General features: G+C 41.7%; 1 protein-coding gene across 1 annotated transcript in view; it reads right to left on the minus strand.

Annotated features, from left to right (window-relative positions):
- tsnare1 (t-SNARE domain containing 1) overlaps positions 1–14,388 on the minus strand; it is an 807,948-nt gene extending 793,560 nt beyond the window's left edge. The window contains exon 1 of the mRNA XM_033019937.1: positions 14,317–14,388. The gene's annotated coding sequence lies outside the window, so the exon portion shown is untranslated. The remainder of the gene's footprint in view (positions 1–14,316) is intronic.
- Positions 14,389–21,209: the final 6,821 nt, after the last annotated feature.

A 21,209-nucleotide genomic window follows, 5' to 3' on the forward strand; every position in this document is an offset into this window, starting at 1 on the left:
GGCGGTCAGGAGATGTGCCAATACTGCGAGATGTGGGAATTTGTAGACACCATTGATGTAGAAGATCCCTACAGTTGCAGTAAGTGTTTGAGGCTAGAGGAACTCCAGCTCCGCATTGATGAGCTGGAGACCCAACTTCATACGCTGCGGTACATCAGGGAGGGGGAGTATTACCTGGATGTTTTGTGCCAGGGGATGGTCACACCGACCAGTTTAACTAATTCAGTAGGCAGTGAGCAAGGAAAGGAAGGTGTGGCCATAAGCGAGGCAGGTAGGGGGAACCAGGAGGAGATGCGGCAGGAGCCACAGCCCTTGTCCCTGACGAGCATGACCGAGGCTCTTACTCAATGTAAGGACGGGATCAGGGGCTGTGGGAGGGATGAGCAACCTGGCTGCAGCACCGTGGATCAGGAGGCCATTCAAGAGGGGGGAGTTAGAAGAAATGCCGTAGTGATAGGGGATAGTATTATTCGGGGGGTAGATAAGGTTCTCTGCGGCCAGCAGAACATGTCCCGAAGGCTGTGTTGCCTACCCGGTGCTAGGGTTAAGGATATCTCTGCGATGCTGGAGAGAAATTTGCAGTGGGAGGGGGAGGATCCAGTGGTCGTGGTCCATGTGGGGACCAATTACATAGGAAGGACGAGTAAGGAGGATCTGCTGAAGGAGTTTGAGCAGTTAGGGAATAAATTAAAAAGCAGAACCTCGAGGGTACTGATCTCCGGATTGCTACCTGAGCCACGGGCCAAATCGGCGAGGGTACGTAAAATTAGAAAGCTAAATGCGTGGCTCAAAGACTGGTGTGGGAATAATGGGTTTGGTTTCTTGGGCCACTGGCACCAGTACTGGGACAGGGGGGATCTGTTCTGTAAGGACGGACTTCACCTGAACGGTGCTGGGACTGGGGTCCTGGCAAATCATATAACTAGGGCAGTAGAGAGGTCTTTAAACTAAGTAGCGGGGGGGAGGTATCAAGGGGGGTAATAACGGCAGGGGTAGAGGAAATAGAGCAGGGTATCAGTGGGGAAGCGGAAAGTCAAAATGTGACAGGAGACAGAATGTGTGAAGATAAAGCTCTAGATGTAAAAGGGGCAAAAATGGAAAGGAAGGGTAGTAAAAATCATCTGAAAGTGCTTTATCTAAATGCACGGAGTATTCGTAATAAGATAAATGAATTAACGGTGCAATTAAGTATATAGTTATGATATCGTGGCCATTACGGAGACATGGCTGCAAGGGGATCAGGACTGGGAGTTAAATATAGAGGGGTACTCGACAATTAGGAAAGATAGACAGGAAAGAAAGGGAGGAGGGGTGGCCCTTTTAATAAGGGAGGGAATAACGGCAATAGAGAGGAAGGATATTGCGTTGAAGGATCAGGATAGTGAAACAGCTTGGGTACAGATAGAGAATAATAAGGGGAAAAAAACACTAGTGGGTGTAATTTATAGACCTCCAAATAGCTGTGACGCTGTTAGTCAGAACATAAATCTGCAAATAGTTGACGCATGTAAAAAGGGAACTGCTGTAATCATGGGGGACTTCAATTTTCATATTAATTGGGCAAACCAAACTGGGCAGGGTAGACAAGAGGAAGAGTTTATAGAATGTATTAGAGACGGGTTCCTAGAACAGTATGTCACAGAACCGACAAGGGGGGAGGCAATCTTGGATCTGGTTCTGTGTAATGAAGCAGGATTAATTAAAAATGTCATAGTTAGGGACTCGTTGGGAACAAGTGACCACAATATGGTCGAATTCCATATTCAAATAGAAGGGGAGCAGGTTGAAACTCAGGCTAGGGTGCTTAGTCTAAATAAGGGGGATTATGAAGGTATGAGGACTGAGCTGATCAAAGTTGACTGGGATAGCAGACTCAAGAATAAGACGGTACATGAGCAGTGGTGTACGTTTAAGGGTATACTGTATAACCTTCAAGAAAAATTTATTCCTATGAAGAAAAAAAGGGGTAAGGGTAAGAACAGTCAGCCATGGCTCAGTAAAACTATAAAGGATAGTATTCGGCTGAAGGCAAGGGCATATAAGGTAGCCAGAGATAGTGGGAGGGTAGAGGATTGGGAAGCATTTAAAGGTCAGCAAAAAATAACTAAGAGATTAATTAAGACGGGGAAAATAGACTATGAAAGGAATTTAGCGAACAACATAAAAACTAATAGTAAGAGTTTTTATAGCTATATAAAAAGAAAAAGGGTGGCTAAGGTGAACGTTGGTCCATTGGAGGGTGAGACTGGAGAGTTGTTGGTGGGGAACATGGAAATGGCAAAGGCATTAAACGAGTATTTTGTATCAGTCTTCACCATAGAAGACACAAAAAATATTCCAACGCTGGATAAACAGGGGGCGGTAGGAATGGAGGAGCTAAATACTATTAAGATCACCAAGGAGGTGGTATTAGGGAAATTAATGAGACTGAAGGAGGATAAATCCCCTGGGCCTGATGGATTACATCCAAGGGTCTTGAGGGAGATAGCGGTGGGGATTGTGGATGCATTGGTGATAATTTTCCAAAACTCCCTGGAGGCAGGAACGGTCCCAGTGGATTGGAAAATGGCCAATGTAACACCTATATTTAAAAAAGGAAGTAAACAGAAGGCGGGTAACTATAGACCGGTTAGTCTAACATCGGTGGTGGGTAAAATGTTAGAGACAATTATTAAAGAAACACTAACGGGGCACTTGGATAAACATGACTTCATCGGACAGAACCAGCATGGTTTTGTGAAGGGGAAGTCCTGTTTAACGAATCTGCTCGAATTCTTTGAGGAAGTAACAACCCGGGTGGATAAAGGGGAACCGGTGGATGTGGTATACTTGGACTTCCAAAAGGCTTTTGACAAGGTGCCACATAAGAGACTATTGCTAAAAATAAAAAATTATGGGATTGGGGGTAATATATTAGCATGGGTAGAGGATTGGCTAACAAATAGGAAGCAGAGAGTGGGGATAAATGGTTCATACTCGGGATGGCAACCGGTAACTAGCGGGGTTCCGCAAGGGTCGGTGCTGGGACCCCAGTTGTTCACAATTTATATAAATGATTTGGAGGAGGGAACCAAGTGTAATATATCAAAATTTGCGGACGATACAAAAATGGGAGGAAAAGTAGGGGATGAGGAGGATAGGAAGAGTCTGCAAAAGGATATAGATAAGCTAGGTGAGTGGGCAACAACTTGGCAGATGAAATTTAATACTAATAAATGTGAAGTCATTCACTTTGGGAAAAAAAATGATAGGGCAAGTTATTTTCTAAATGAGGAGGAGCTGCGTTGTAATGCAACGCAAAGGGATCTAGGGGTATTAGTACATGAATCACTAAAAGTTAGTATGCAGGTGCAGCAAGCAATCAGGAAGGCCAATGGAGTTTTGGCCTTTATTGCTAGGGGGATTGAGTATAAAAACACGGAGGTCTTGCTGCAGCTGTACACAGTATTAGTGAGACCACATTTGGAATACTGTGTACAGTTCTGGGGTCCATACTTAAGAAAGGATGTACTAGCCCTGGAGGCAGTGCAGCGAAGGTTTACAAGATTAATTCCTGCAATGAGGGGATTGACATATGAGGAAAGGTTAAGTAGGCTGGAACTCTACTCTTTGGAGTTTAGAAGAATGAGAGGCGATCTCATTGAAACATATAAGATCGTGAGGGGCCTTGATCGGGTGGATGCACCGAGGATGTTCCCAATGATCGGGGAAACTAGAACTAGGGGACATAGTTGCAGAATAAGGGGGGGCTCTTTTAAAACTGAGATGAGGAAGAACTTCTTCACCCAGAGGGTGGTTAATTTATGGAATTCACTGCCCCAGGGAGCAGTGGAAGCAGAAACTTTAAATATATTTAAGACTAAAATAGATGGTTTTTTAGCTGCCAAGGGGATAAGGGGCTACGGGGAGAGGGCAGGGATATGGACCTAGGTATGGTTAGTATAGTAAGACCTGAGTGATCTCCTGGACAAGTGTCGATCGCCTGGATTGGGGTCGGAGAGGAATTTCCCGGATTTTTTTTCCCGAATTGGACCTGGGTTTTTATCCGTTTTTTTGCCTCCCCCAGGAGATCACGAGGTTCTTGGGGTGGAGAGGGGTGATAGCGGTATAAAGGGGAGGGTAGTGTCTTGTGTTCTGTGTCTTGTGTCTACTGTTTGTGGGTAAGTGTGTCTGTTTAGTGTTCAGCCATGAGCGAATGGCGGTGCGGGCTCGACGGACCTGGTGGTCTACTCTCGCACCTACTTTCTATGTTTCTATGTTTCTATGTAAACATAGTACTCGGTAAACTATGATATAAACGAGAAAACAAAACAGTGTATATTTATATATGAATATATAATTATATAAATGTGAGAGTGTGTGTGTGTGTGTATAAAATATATAGACCCACACACACACGCACAATTTCCCTCCTAGGATTAATAAAGTTCTATTGTATAGTATTGTGTATGTAGGAAGGAACTGCAGATGCTGGTTTAAATCGAAGATAGACACAAAAAGCTGGAGTAACTTAACAGGTCAGACAGAATCTCTGGACAAAAGGAAAACTTTTTGGGTTGGGTTGGTTCCTGCACACCTTTGGAATGTGGAAGGAAACAAGAGCACCCGGAGAGAACCCATGTGATCAAAAGGAAAAGGAGCAAACCCCATACAGACAGCACCCATATTCAGGATCAATGCCTGGTCTCTAGCACTTTTAGGCAGCAACTTTATGTCCAATGTACTGCCTCATAGTCTTGAACTGAATTAAAACATACAGTAGCTGTAAAGGTGGACATAGCGTGACTTAGAGATTTAAGACTGAAAATGGATAGTTTATTTTTTTTAGTAACCAAAGTTATCAACGTATAATTTTTTGTATGTTAGAAAACAAAATATCGTGGCACAGCTGGTAGACTTGCTGCCTCACACGTCAGAGATATGTGTTCGATCCTGTCCTCGGGCACTGTCTGTGTTGAATTTGCACATTCTCCCTGCAAGCGTGTGGGTTTCTTCTCAAAACCCAAAGACGCATTGGCTTTGTTGGTTAACTTGTCTCTGTAAAATTGCCCCTAATGTGTAGGGAGTGGGTGAGGAAAGTGGGATAACAGAACTTGGGTGAATGGATGGTAGACAAAAAAGCTGGAGAAAATCAGGGGGTGAGGCAGCATCTATGGAGCAAAGGGATAGGCGACGTTTCGGGTCGAGACCCTTCTTCAGACTGATGTCAGGGAGGGGTGGGAAAAAGAAAGGAAGACGTGGAGCCAGTAGGCTGTGGGAGAGCTGGGAATGGGAGGGGAAGGAGGGAGAAAGCAAGGACTACCTGAAATTGGAGAAGCCAATATTCATACCGCCGGGGTGTAAACTACTCAAGCGAAATAAGAGGTGCTGTTCCTCCAATTTACGGTGGGCCTCACTCTGGCCATGGAGGAGGCCCTGGACAGAAAGGTCGGATTCGGAATGGGAGGGTGGATTTGAAGTTTTAAGGACCACAAACACATGGATTAAAGAAATAATAGAAATTGCAATCATTGCAACGTGTAAAAAGAGTTGAGATACTGTATTGTAAATTTGCTGCATGTCATTGTGGTGTATATCATGTCTTGATTGGTGAATATGTTTAGTTTGTGACTTTATTTGAAGCAGAAATAATATGTGAATGCTTCATTGAGCATAATTCCGGCTGGTAACTACGCACTTCGTCCGAGCACATTATCGCATGCGTCATGCAAGCCATCTTAAATGACCACCTAAACTGTCATTTGGCAACCTAAAAGGCTGCCTAGGTTGCCCGGCTAGCAACAGACAAAGAGATTCCTGCTTAGAGGGTGAGGAGTAAAGAGGACATATGAGGGAGGATCTCGGTATGTAGATTATCTGAGTGGGGACACTGGAAGGACTTTCTTTGTACCAGACTATAGGACATTCTGCAGTTTCCAAATAATTAGCATAGAAGCAGTCCTACTAGTGGGGTTAAGGCTTGCTCCGACATGTGACCTACAATGTTTAAGGACCACAGACACATGGATATGTGCAGGTATGCATTGCGCACATTGTGCGGTACTCTATGTTCCCTGGCTTCTTTGTGCAGTAAAACATGAAATATACGGAAAACCAGCTATGATAATATAAAATTGCAGACTTAATACAACTCACACTAACTCCCTAATTTTTTCTTCGTATGATGCAATTTTAATGATAAGTAAATATATTTTGAACAAAACTAAAACAATTTTCCCTGACAATATTTTATTTTATGCAAGCGTTCTTGAATTCCTTACTCTGTCCATTCCTTCCCATTGCCAGCTCCATCTCTCAATATGTGCTTCTTGATAACATTCATCACTTTGGCTGGCACAACCCTAGGGCTATTAGTGTTGTTGCCATATAGCTGCAGCAATCCTGGTTCGAATCAGATGTCAAGTGCTGTCTGGGTGGAGCTTGCTTGTTCTCCCTCTTATTGTGCAGTTTTCCTTCGGGTCCTCCAATGTCCACCCTCAGAATGAAGATGTGTCGATATGTTGGAGAAACAAGAGACTGCAGATGTTGGAATCTTGATCAACTTCTTGATCAAAAAACAAAGCTCAGCAGGTCAGGTAGCATCTGTGGAGGGAAATGGACAGACGAAGTTTCAGGTTGGGCCCCTTCTTCAGACTTCAGTGCTAGTATGTATAAATGGTAGGTTCAAAATGTAGGTGGGTGGTGGAAGAATCAGAGGAGAATTAATGAGCATGCGAGACAGAATAGATTGCAGGGAAATGAAAGGGGGAAATGGAACTGATGGGATTCTCTGAAAGGCAGCACACCCAATAGGCTGAGCAACCTCCTTCAACATCGCAAGCACATATCAGCTATGAAATGTGAGAAAGTTTCTCTTGCTTCTGTACTATCCCAATTTATAACATTCTACAAATTTCACCAGATTCGCCATGCCCCTTGATTTAGTATCATCAGCATATTTTGAAATCATTATTCTTACATCCACGACAATATCATTGATTAAAATGGATAATGAAGCCAGAATGACAGGCCACACATCGTGCAATTCTCAACAAGACACATTAATCTTGACTACTAATATTTAATAATTTCTCTACTCTTGTGGCTAACATTCGAATGCAATGCCTCTTCAATTTCAATAGTACACTTGGACGTTAAGAGTACAGGAAAATTAAGCACTGGTAAAGGCCGAGTATTGTGCACTTTGACCTTTAGCCACATTCAACTGCTATCATTATAAATATTAGCACTCAACAATTCCCATCTTCACACATATAGCATTCATCTCTCATGACTATTATTGATTTTTAGTTTAGAGATGCAGCGTGGAAACAGGCCCTTCGGTCCACCGAGTCTTCGCCGACCAGCGATCCTTGCACATTAACACCATTCTAAACACACATGGGACAATTTACATTTTTATCAATTAACCTACAAACTTACGCATCTTTGGAGATATGCTGTCATCCATCTTATACATGAGAATGTACAAAGCATGATTAGTAACTTTGAAGATGTCACACTAAAATAGGTGGAATCATAAACAGAGAAGATGGTTAACAAGAATTACAGCAGGGTCTTGATCAGCTAGTTATGTGGGTTGAGGAATGGCTAATGGAGTTTAATGCAGATAGGTGTGAGGTGTTGCATTTTGGGAAATCAAATCAGGCCATGTGAATGGTCGTCCCTGGGAGTGTTGAGGAGCAGAGGGATTTAGGAGAACAAGTACATAATTCCCTGAATCAGGCACCGCGGGGAGATCAGGTGGAATTTGGCATGTTGGTTTTCATTATTCTGGGAATTGATGTCCAGGCTGGTTACAGTTGTACAAGATATTGGTGAGGCCACACTTGGGGTATTGTGCCCAGTTTTGGTCATCCTGCTGCAGAAAATATGTCTTTAAGCTGGAAAGAATGCAAAGAAGATTTACGAGGATGTTACCAGGACTCGGCACTTGAGCTTTAATGAGAGATTGGGCAGACTCTGAGTTTATTTTATGGAGCGCAAGAGGCTGAGAAGTTGTTAAATTTGTCTTGCATAAAATCGTGAGGCTATAGACAATAGACAACAGACAATAGACAATAGGTGCAGGAGTAGGCCATTCACTGGGATCATGGCTGATCATCCACAATCAGTACCCTGTTCCTGCCTTCTCCCCATATCCCTTGACTCCTCTATCTTTAAGAGTTCTATCTAACTCTCTCTTGAACGCATCCAGAGAAGCGGCCTCCACTGCCTTCTGAAGCAGAGAATTCTACAGATTCACAACACACCGGGTGAAAACGTTTTTCCTCATCTCCGTTCTAAATGGCCTACTCCTTATTCGTAAACTGTGGCCCCTGGGTCTGGACTCCCCCAACATCGGGAACATGTATCCTGGCTCCACAGTGTCTAATCCCTTAATAATCTTCTATGTTTCAATAAGATCCCCTCTCAACCTTCTAAATTCCAGTGTATACAAGCCCATTCTATCCATTCTATCAACAAATGCCATCCTGGGAATCAACCTCATGAACCTACGCTGCACCCATATCTTGTTGTACTTTCTCTTTTCCTAACTGGACACCATTCAGATAATAATCTGCCTTCCTGTTCTTGCCACCAAAGTGTATAACCTCACACTTATCCACATTGCAATGCATCTGCCCACTCACCCAACCTGTCCAAGTCACCCTGCATACTCATAGCATCCTCCTCACAGTTCACACTGCCACCCAGCTTTGTGTCATCAGTAAATTTGCTAATGTTACTTTTAATCCCTTCATCTAAATCATTAATGTATATTGTAAATAGCTGCAGTATATTATAAATAACACCGAGCCTTCGATACCCCACTCGTCACTGCCTGCCATTCTAAAAGGGACCTGTTAATCCCTACCCTTTGTTTCCTGTCTGCCAACTGTCCATGTCAGTAACCTACCCCAATATTATTTGCACTAATTTGGCCCACTAATCTCCTATGTGGGACCTTATCAAAGGCTTTCTGAAAGTCCAGGTACACTGCATCCACTGGCTCGCCCCTGTCCTAGTTACATCCTCAAAAATTTCCAGAAGATTAGTCAAGCATGATTTCCCCTTCGTAAATCCATGCTGACTTGGACCGATTCTGTTATTGCTATCCAATTGTGCCGCTATTTCATCTTTTATAATTGACTCCAGCACCTTCCCCACCACTGATGTCAGGCTAACTGGCCTATAATTCCGTTTTCTCTCACCCTCCTTTTTTTCCTCTTCACATACATATAGAAGCTTTTACTATCCTTTTTATTCTTGGCTAGCTTACCTTCGTACCTCATCTTTTCTCCCCGTATTGCCTTTTTAACAATCTTCTGTTGCTCTTCAAAAGATTCCTAATACTCTGACTCCCCGCTCATCTTTGCTATGTTATACTGTACTTCTCTTTTATTTTTATATTATCCCCGACTTCCCTTGTCAGCACAATCGCCTCTTACTCCCCTTAGAATCTTTCTTCCTCTTTGGAATGAACTGATCCTGCACCTTCCTTCTGTATTATTCCCAGAAATACATGCCATTGTTTTCAACTGTTATCCCTGCTATGGTCTCTTTCCAGTCTACTTTGGCCAGCTCCTCCCTCATACCTCCATTGTCCCCTTTGCTCAACTGTAATACTGACACTTGTCCCATCTCCCCCTCAAATTGTCGATTAAAACTTATCATATTATAATAATAATAATAATAATAATAATAATAATAATAATAATAATAATAATAATAATAATAATAATAATAATAATAATAATAATAAAATTTATTTGCGGGCGCCTTTCAAAGTCTCAAGGACACCTTACAGAAATTAACAAGAGAGAAAAAACATATAGTCGGAGTAAAATAAATAATAAGGACATCACCAATACACAAATTAAAGACAGAAATCGCTCCAAAGACAAAAAATCAAAAACACAATGTGAAGAGAGAGCAGCGGCAGCTAAATCGCGCCAGCGTACACTCTCCCTTCCGACAGCCATCTTGGACACAGACTAACATATTCACTTACACACAAAAAATCATCCCCCCACAATGGTTACCACTGTGGGGGAAGGCACAATGTCCAGTCCCCATCCCCAGTTCTCCCAAAGTCAGGCCTATTGAAGCTACCGCTATTGCCTCTACGGAGGCCCGATGTTCCTGGCCGTTTTGGCCGGGTGCTGTTGCCCCAGCGTCGGGAGTCCTTTCAGCGGCTGGGCCACCTGGAACGGCCGCATCCTAACTGTGGACCGCGGCTTCCGAAGCCGACAAGGCCGCGCCGGTTTGGAGCTCCCAGGCTCCCGATGTTAGAGTCGGCGCCGCCCGCTCCTCAGACCCGCAGCCCGGAGGTGATGAACTCGCCGGTCACAGCTCACCGGAGCTCCAGCGCGGCGATCCAGCGCGGCGACCCAGGCAAGGCATCGCCCGCTCCGCTCCGCGATAGCGCTCCAGCGCTGTGCCGCCACCGAAGCCGAGGTGCTGGGCGGTCCCCGCCAGGAAACGGCGCTCCACGCCCGCTGGTAGGCCACGAGAACGGGTCGACGGGGCAGCCCGGAGAAAAAGCTGCCTCACCGACCAGGTAGGGACCTAGAAATATTGTTACCCCCTACCCCTCACATTAAAAAGTCTATCTCTCCCACAAACAAGGCACAGGACTCACTAAAACTGCAAAACAAAGTCCCTCACAATTTTACCTACTCAAACCAACACGCACTATTTCCCCTGCCTCAATCCATCCAATCCGCACTGAATGATTCACACCCCCCCCCCCCCCCCCCCCATCCCGACCCTATTGTGCTGGAAATGTCTTCAGAGCTAACATTGACTATGTTTGATACCGGAATGCAATCAAATATGTTTTAATTCCCAATGTTATTATTTGTTTTAATCCATAAAGATGGATTAATTAAATTGTGAACACGTGAAACATTAAAACCGCAGTGTTCGATTGTCACTGCTACCGTTGACACGTTATTACAGAATTCATTTTAATGGCAAATCAATGCTCTTAATATGGAGTATCAGTAATGTAGTTATTTAATGAGCAACATTCACAACTATACGTTACATTTATCCAGGTTTTACTTCTACAGTCAGTCATATACATCACAAATTTGATCAGGAGATATTTCAGTTGAAATTTTAACGTTAATTCTGAAGTGGGAAAAGCGTTTATCAACAATTTTTTTTTAAATTGTTGCTTACAAACTGGGTATCTTCATTGCTGTTCAAAACACATACATCTAATCTGAATGTCCGGTAATGTGGCGTCTTGACACCTTTAAATATATTACCAAAAGAACATTTGCTGCATTTATGTCCTTTGGCCATCTCTTGTTAGTTAGTGTAATGTTTAACCTGTCAGATGGGTATGGTCCATTTTAACAGCTATTATCATAAAATGCCTTTAGAAAATTCCTTGCAACCTGTATATTTTGTTGTGGTTAAATTATGTGGGAAGCGAGAGTGTTTCTGTACCAATAGCAATAACAACCCATGCTATGGCCATGTCATGATAGTTTTCGGTCCTTCACAGAAAACATGCTTGCATCAATCTGTAGTGTGCATGGTTAAGCATATATGTTATCAAGATCCAGGATTTATTGACACAGGTTGATCATACGCTGAATAATCCACCCACATTTTTGTTTGGAAGTGGAAAGAAATAATAAAAATTGCATTAATTGCAATGTGTAAAAAGAGTTGAGATGCTGTATTATAATTTTGCTGCATGTCATTGTGGTATATATCATGTCTTGATTGGTGAATATGTTAGTTTGTGACTTTATTTGAAGCAGAAATAATATGTGAATGCTTCATTGAGCATAATTCCGACAGGTAACTACGCACTTCGTCCGAGCACGCGTCATGCAAGCCATCTTAAATGACCACACTTCATGACTCGGTTTCAAATAAAATCCAATCACAAAACGCACAGTATTTCTCGTCCAATGTATTTTAATGTATGTTGAGATATTTGGCGGTGTAACCAATCATTTATTTGCCCAAGTACAAAATTAAGGAAATCTTATTGACATGGTTTGGGGCTTTGGTGGTACCACACTTGAAGCTTTGTTCTCTGTATCCAAGGAAAGGTTTGTTTGCAGCATGGACATGCAGAGGAATTTAATTATTTCGTACTCAACCCTTGAATGTGTGTTTTGTTTTCTTTTGACCATACAATCATTAACAATCTCATCAGACCCCAATAGTTCCACTCTTTCAATTGCCTCTGCTTCAATTATCTTGCCCTCATATTGCACTTGCCCACTTGCACATTATAACACATACTGAGATGACATTATGAGTGTCAGATGCATTGCAGAAATTTAAGGTACAACATGAAATATACAACTTAAAAAATAACTTAAGTCAATTAAGTATTTTCTGTGTCTTCTCCTCACAACAATTAGATGAGCTAACCGACTTCTTAAGTGCAATTTGAAAACTCTAAATGGACAATAAGTGACTTTGGGATATGTGTGCAATCAGCATTTTTCCATTATGTTGATAGCAAATCTCACAGACATTATTTTCTGAGTCGTATTGCTTTGGAGGTACTGGAGTGGTATGCAATGTACTAAACTGAAGCTTTCTCCCTTAAGACCACAAAGCATGATTGATTGGAAAACATGTTAACTTCAGCAGAAAGGTGGACATTTCTCACCAAATTTAATAGCCCACTCTCAAATGATCAGTTATCCGCCTTGCTTTACAGAGGGACTGTGGGGACCAAGTCCATAACTCCATGAAAGTGGCAATACAAGTAGATAGAAAGGTAGAGAAGGCATATGTGTACTCCGACATTGGTCAGGGCCTAGAGTATACAAGACCAAAAATCATGACGTAGTATTATAGGAATTTGGTTCAGCTACATTTGGAGTATTGCACGCAGTTCTGGTCAGACCATTCATTACAGGAAGGATGTGAAGACTTTGGAAAGGATACAGAGGACATTTACCAGAATGTAGCCTGGATTAAGGAGTATTAGCTACAGGGAGAGGTTGAACAACCTTGGGTTGTTTTAATGTGAAACAACAGAGGTTGCAGGGAGACCTGATAGAAGTGCATAAAATTATGAGAAGCATAGATAGGACTTTTCCCAGAATTAAAATATCAAAGACTACAGGGCATAGCTTTAATGTGAGAGAGGCAAAGTTGAAAGACGGGCGAGTTTTATTTTTCACACAGAGAGTGGCGAGTGCCTGAAATGCTGGTGGTGGAGAAAGTTCCGATCATGGCATTTGAGATTTTTGGATAGGCACATGGATGCAAGAAATAGAGGGAGATGGATTATGTGCAGACAGGTGAGAGTTGGTTTCGGCATCATGTTCGGCACAGATATTGTGGGCCAAAGGGCCTGTTCCTGCACTTTTCTAAGTTCTATGATTTTGTTCTAAAGTGACTTGCAAACAAGGTAAAATGTATTATTTTTATTTTAGAATCCAAGTTGTGTTTTGCATTACTTTTATGGATGCATTTAAAAACAAAAGATAAGTGAAAATACACATATCCAAAAGTAATTAAAACAAATGAACTCTGCTTAAATTAAAAGAGTTTTGAGTTAAAATTGAGAACTGAACACAAGATTTGATAAATGGTAGTCATTCACAATAATTAAATCTTAGCTGGATCATAGGACTATCACATGTGGGATCTGACAAGCCAGTGTTGAAAGTTTTAGAATTCCTTATTCAGGATCATTGTCATGCGAAGTAAATTGGAAACAAAAATCCTTGAAGTGTTAACCAACTCTTCATGATCACTTTAAAAAAAAAGACTGAACAGATTCAATATTCTGTAAACGTTACCAGAGACTAAAATCAATGCTTAGTTATTTAACCTCTCAACTGCGATAACCCGTCACCAAACTCAGTTCACATCAATCATTTCCAGTCCACTGTGCTCCAAAAACATGCTCCAAAGCATTTCCAATCTAGCTGGAATATTGCTGTTAATAGCAACTTTATGTATAAAGTATCGCTGCAGATCAGTTTGCGTTTCAGTTTGCGTTCCCCACCCCTTTACCCACAGAAAGCTCACCTGGGACAATCTAAACTATAATGGCTGAAACCTGAGCATATTAATAACAGGCATCAGATTGCATGATCTGACTTCCCCCCCAAGATAGACAAAGGTTTAAAAAAAGATGCTATATATATATATATATATATATACATGCCAGCAATATATATATATTTATTTATTTATTTATTAAAAAGAGGATTTAAATCAAGGGTCTTATTACTTCCAGAACAAACCTAGACAATGCAATTGTACAATAAATATTTACAAACATATCACAGACACATTTCTGCTTTATCAAATGTATAATATAAAACAATTGCCTACCCCTGCAGTGACTGGATGTTGTCAGTACGCAGAAACAACCAGCTGCAAACCCCAGCCGCGTCACGTGCTCAACGACCACGAACGACGTGACGCGGCGCCTATTGGGAATTGTAGTTCATCGGGTGCAGAGGGCAGTGTAATCGAAACGGAGGATGCGCACCATGCGAACTACCATCCCCAACATGCAGAGCGCAGCCAGCAATTGAGTTGCTCTGCATGTATTCTGTGGGTGGTTGAGATGCAAGGAAATGACTACGTTTGTATATTGTTTGTGCCTCATTGGACATGTGCACGGCTTGCCTTAAGAAATCAGAAGTATGCTTCAGCTTTTGTACATTTTATAGGCCAATTCCACCGTGTGTATTCATGACAATTGAGATATTATTCCAGTAAATCTTGTTTCCAGACAAGTGACGTGCTAAATGACGTTAAGTAAGCATGTTCACTGAACATAATGCAGCACGACAAACTGCATTCATTGATTCATGCAGCCTTCAGCCATGATTTGCAAGATCTAGGAGTAAACAAGCTGGTTTTAAATGAGAAGTATTTCCTCCCTGCTGTTAAAAAACTGCAACATGAAATTTAAAAAAACTACAAATGCAGGAAACGTTGGAAATGCACAAGAAGTTAAAAGGGAACTGCAGAAAGAAAACGGTTGCCTTTTCAGGTTAAAAATTATTAACAATGGGGAAGGAATAGAAAATAAGTGTAGGAGTAGGCCATTCGGCCCTTTGAGCCAGCACCACCATTCAATGTGATCATGGCTGATCATCCCCTATCAGTACCCCGTTCCTGCCTTCTCCATATCCATTGATTCCGCTAGCCCGAAGAACTCTATCTAACTCTATTTTGAATGCATCAAGTGAATCGGCCTCCACTGCCTTCTGAGGCACAGAATTCCACAAATTCACAACTCTCTGGGTGAAAATGTTTTTTTCTCATCTTAGTTCAAAATGGCCTACCCCTTATTCTTAAACTCGGGCCCCTGGTTCTGGACTCCCAACATCGGGAACATGTTTCCTGCATCTAGCTTGTCCAATCCCTTAATAATTTTATATGTTTCTATAAGATACCCTCTCATCCTTCTAAATTCCAGTGAATACAAGCCCAGTCGTTCCATTCTTTCTTCATATGACTGTCCCGCCATCCCGGGAATTAACCTTGTGAACCTACGCTGCACTCCCTCAATGGCAAGAATGTCCTTACATAGAAACATAGAGAATAGGTGATGGAGGACGCCATTCGGCCCTTCGAGCCAGCACCGCCATACATCGTAATCATGGCTGATCGTCCCCAATCAATAACCCGTGCCTGCCTTCTGCCCATATCCCTTGATTCCAGTAGCCCCTAGAGCTCTATCTAACTCTCTCTTAAATCCATCCAGTGATTTGGCCTCCACTGCCCTCTGTGGCAGGGAATTCCACAAATTCACAACTCTGGGTGAAAACGTTTTTTCTCACCTCATTCTTAAATGGCCTCCCCTTTATTCTAAGACTGTGGCCCCTGGATCTGGACTCGACCAACATTGGGAACATTTTTCCTGCATCTAGCTTGTCCAGTCCTTTTATAATTTTATATGTTTCTATAAGAACCCCCTCATCCTTCTAAACTCCAGTGAATACGAGTCTAGTCTTTTCAATCTTTCCTCATATGACAGTCCCGCCATTCCAGGATCAATCTCGTGAACCTACCTGCCTCAATCGCAAGGATGTCCTTCCTCAAATTAGGAGACCAAAACTGTACACAATACTCAAGATGTGGTCTTACCAGAGCCCCATACAACTGCAGAAGAACCTCTTTACTCCTATACTGAAATCCACTTGTTATGAAGGCCAACATTCCATTAGCTTTCTTCACAGCCTGCTGTACCTGCACGTCAACTTTCAGAGACTGGTGTACAAGGACACCCAGGTCTCGCTATACCTCCCCCTTACCTAACCTAACCCCATTGAGATAATAATCTGCCCCCTAGTTTTTGCCACCAAATTGGATAACCTCACATTTATCTATATTGTACTGCATCTGCCACGCATCTGCCCACTCACTCAACCTGTCCAGGTCACTCTGCAACCTCATAACATCATCTTCACAGTTCACATTGCCACCCAGCTTGTGTCATCCACAACTTGCTAGTGTTGCTCCTAATTCCCTCTTCCAAATCATTAATATATATGGTAAGCAGTTGCGGCCCCAACACCGAGCCTTGCGGCACTCCACTCGCCACTGCCTGCCATTCTGAAAAGGACCCATTCACTCCTACTCTTTGCTTCCGGTCTGCCAACCAATTTTCTATCCATGTCAACACCCTACCCCCAATACCATGTGCTCTAATTTTAGTCACCAGCCTCCCGTGCGGGACCTTATCAAAGGCTTTCTGAAAGTCTAGATACACTACATCCACTGGCTCCCCTTCATCCATTTTACTTGTCACATCCTCAAAAAATTCCAGAAGATTAGTCAAGCATGATTTTCCTTTCATAAATCCATGCTGACTTGACTAATCATTTACTACTATCCAAATGCCCCATTATTACCTCTTTAATAATTGACTCCAGCATCTTTCCCATCACCAAAGTCAGGCTAACTGGTCTGTAATTCCCCGTTTTCTCTCTCGCTTCTTTCTTGAAAAGCGGGATAACATTAGTTTACCTCCAATCCACAGGAATTGATCCTGAATCTATTGAGCATTGGAAAATGATCACAAATGCGTCCACTATTTCTAGAGCCACCTCCCTGAGGACCCTGGGATGCAGACCATCAGGCTCAGGGGATTTATCATCCTTCAGTCCCATTAGCCTACCCAATACTATTTCTCACCTAATGAAAATTTATTTCAGTTCCTCTACCCCCTTAGATCCTCTGTCCTCCAGTACATCTGGGAGATTGTTTGTGTCTTCCTTAGTGAAGACAGATCCGAAGTACCTGTTCAACTCTTTTGCCATTTCCTTGTTCCCCATAATAATTTCACCCGTGTCTGCCTTCAAGGGACCCACATTTGACTTTACTATTCTTTTTCCACGAACATATCTAAAGAAGCTTTAACTGTCCTTCTTTACATTCCTGGCCAGCTTTCCCTCGTATTTCATCTTTTAAGCCCATATTGCCCGTTTTGTTTCCTTCTGTGGAACTTTTGTTTCCTTCTGTTTGAGGTTCCTTCCTCAAATTAGGAGACCAAAACTGCACACAATACTCCAGGTGTGGTCTCAATAGGGCGCTGCGCAACTGCAGAAGGACCTCTTTGCTCCTATACTCAAATTCTCTTGTTATGAAGGCCAACATGGCATTAGCTTTCTTCTTCGCCTGCTGTACCTGCATGTTTACATTCAGTAACTGATGTACAAGGGCACCCTGGTCTCGTTGCACTTCCCCTTTTCCTAATCTGACACCATTCAGATAATAATCTGCCTTCTTGTTCTTGCCACAAAAGTGGATAACCTCACATTTTTCCACATTATACTGCATCTGCCATGCATCTGCCATGCATCTGCCCACTCACCCAACCTATCCAAGCTCACCAGCTCACACTGCCATCCAGCTTTACTCATGTTACTTTTAATTATTTCATCTAAATCATTCATAAATATTGTAAATTGCTGCAGTCCCAGCACCAAGCCTTATGACACCCCACAAGTCAATGCCTGCCATTCTGAAAGGGACCTATTAATTCCTAGTGTTTGTTTCCTGTCTCCCAACCAATTTTCTATCCATGTCAATATCCTACCCCCAATACCATGTGCTCTAACTTTGCCCACGAATCTCCTGTGTGCGACCCCATCAAAGGCTTTCTGAAAGTCCAGATACACTACATCCACTGGCTCTCCCCTGTCCATTTTACTTGTTACACCCTCAAAAAATTCCAGAAGATCAGTCAAGTAAGATTTCCCCTGCATAAATCCATGCTGACTTGGACCGATCCTGTTACTGCTATCCAAATATGCTGCTATAATTCCCTGTTTTCTCTCTCCCTCCTTTCTTAAAAAGTTGGATAACATTAGCTACCCTCCAATCCACAGGAACTGATCCAGAATCTATAGAACATTGGACAATGATCACCAATGCATCTACGATTTCTAGAGCCACCTCCTTGAGTAACCAGGGATGCAGACCATCAGGCCCTGGGGATTTATCAGCCTTCAGTCCCATCAGTCTACCCAACACCATTTCCTGACTAATGTGAATTTCCTTCAGTTCCTCCATCACCCTAGATCCTTTGTCCCCTAGTAATTCTGGGTAATTAGTTGTGTTTTCCTTAGTGAAGACAGAACCAAAGTACCTGTTTAACTCGTCTGCCATTTCCTTGTTCCCCAAAAATAAAATAGATCAGTTATCTAATCACAAGGAGGAGAGAGAGTGATGGATGGAATAAAAGGAAGAACTCTGATTGAATTAGGCCAAGGATGAGATGGAGATGAGGTAATTTGGTTAATGAGTGTTAGTTCAGGAGAGAGAATAGATTCATTTGTTTTTTAAAATGTGAAATGGGTGTACTTAGAAGGAGTACAGACAAGTGAATAAAAAAGTTGTGTCACACATTCAGGCATCCAAAATCCATTTGAAATTCTTTGCATTGACAATTAAGTTTGATTATTGCTATAAAATAAAAAGTATTGTATTTTACACAACAGCTACGTACACAGATCCCTAAACAACCATGTATTAACAATCAATTCATCAATTTTGGAGACTGGGCTTGAGGAATAAATATCTTGGTGAATAATGGCGATAACTCCTCCTTCTTCAAAATAAAGTGGTGAAGTTCTTCCAAATGAAAGAATAAATAGGAGCTTACTTTAACATCTCATCTGAAAGAGGGAACCCTCAGTACTATAGTGCCAATTTAGATTTTTCTTGCAAGCAGATGACTGAGGGGTGGCTGAAGATAAACGTTTGGAATGTTCCATTTGATTTTCACAAATAAGCGACGCATATTTCAACATAGCCACAAAGGGAAGTTCAAACACCACTAGACCTGGAATGTTAGAAAATACTGTTGACTAAAGTTCTAACTTGATGTTTGATAATTTCATTAATTTTGCCATTTTTTAAATATTAAATAAAATATTTTTAAAGTGTAAGTGTGGACTGAGGCAAACAAGTCTTACATTTATTTTCTAGGCAAACTGAATTAGGAGATCTCAAGTTATATAACACTGTGCCCTCAACTAGTTGCTGAGGATGTAACGTTTACTGGATTCCTATTCCTGTAGTTTACCTCATGATCACAATGAATGGCGGTGCTGGCTCGAATGGCCTCCTCCTGCACCTATTTTCTATGTTTCTATGATGCTTTCTGCAAACAACTGCATGGCCTCAACAACCCTGAAGAGAAGATCAACAATATCTTTGGCAAACCATTCGCCTCAAGTTACCCGAGCATCAAGCACCAAGCGAATTTGGATGTAGGTAACAATTCAATTATCCACAGAGGGTCAAAAATCTGAAATTGCTTTATGACCACCGTTATTGGAGAAATAGCATACAAAGACTGGAATGGGTAGATATGAGATAGGGCACCAGGATGTGGCCTCATTGCTGCTAATATGCTTGCTTCAAGCACAGTTCTGGGTTGAGAGCACAGAAGTGCTGAATCTATCTCTCAATTGGCAAAAATACCATTGGATGGATGTGCTACAGGCTGTTTAGCAATCTGCCGCTGAAACTTGCAGTGACTTTGTAAAGAACAGTTTCTGTTGGCCCATTGAGCTGAGTACATGTTTTATTTGGATTTATTTTTATTTTAGCTGAACTACTGTTCTTCTACAAGGCCCTGATATTCAAACTGTGAAATATCAGATGCACTAAAAAAAAGGCATGGAAGTGAGTGCTAAAGAAAATGAGAGACATTTTTTGAAACTGGTGAATATTCTAATGAGAAGACATGGTTCAGTGAAGCAAGGCTTGGGTTGTCTTGAGGGGGAGCCTGCAGATATTAAGTGGAACATGTTGTATCATGCAGAGAATCTCAGAATATGAAGCATCTGTTGAAAGAACCTCAAGCTGTTGTCTTAGACTCTGGGAAAATTCACATCAGGAAGCCTGGAATCTACTGATTCATGTGTTTTGCAGAAGGTCTTCTTCAAAAAAATTGTAGTGAAAAGGATTACTTTTTTAGGTGAGTTCTAATAGAACTTCCAATACTTTGTTTTTGACTTTGGTAATGGGAATAAACAGTCCAAGTTGTGCTATCATGTGGTAAATGTGGGGCAAAGAAAGAATTTTCCAAATGAAAATAATGAGCAGACAGTTTATGTGTGCTAATAGTGGAGGAGAACAGACATGAAGCACAACCAAATCCCAGTATTAATCAAAACCTAAACCTATTCATGCATTTCTACTCACAGTTTTATTGTCCTTTTTAAACAACCATGATTTATTCTTAAATACAGCAAATTAAAACAAATTGTATACATTTTCTTTGATTAATTCATTTGTTTAGGAGTATATTTAGTGATGTTATTAATTTTGTTTTGCCATAACCATACCCATTCTTACTTTATCCCAGTCTGAATTATTCTGGAAGTCATCAACAATACAAATAAGTGAACAATATGTTTCAGGTCTTCTTTCTCCATAGATGCTGTCTGACCTGCTAAGTATTTACAGAATTATCTGTTTTTGTTTCTGATTGCTCTATAGTCTTGTGTTTTTCAATAATCTGAAAAAATGGACAGGGATGTACTAAAGGAAATAGTTTAAAACTAATTTAAATGTCATTCAAGTAAGTTTCTTAATACTGTAAATTATTTTGTGTTGTTTGCTTATGTTGATGAACAATCTCATCCAAGGAGTATATCATTGCCAATGAATGTTTATGACTGGGCCATCACCTCTCCACCCCCATCACACTCAGCACCGGCTCCCCACAGGGCTGTGTGTTGAGCCCCCTCCTC

Source organism: Amblyraja radiata, chromosome 4 (genome assembly GCF_010909765.2).
Source record: "Amblyraja radiata isolate CabotCenter1 chromosome 4, sAmbRad1.1.pri, whole genome shotgun sequence".
Classification (NCBI taxonomy): domain Eukaryota; kingdom Metazoa; phylum Chordata; class Chondrichthyes; order Rajiformes; family Rajidae; genus Amblyraja; species Amblyraja radiata.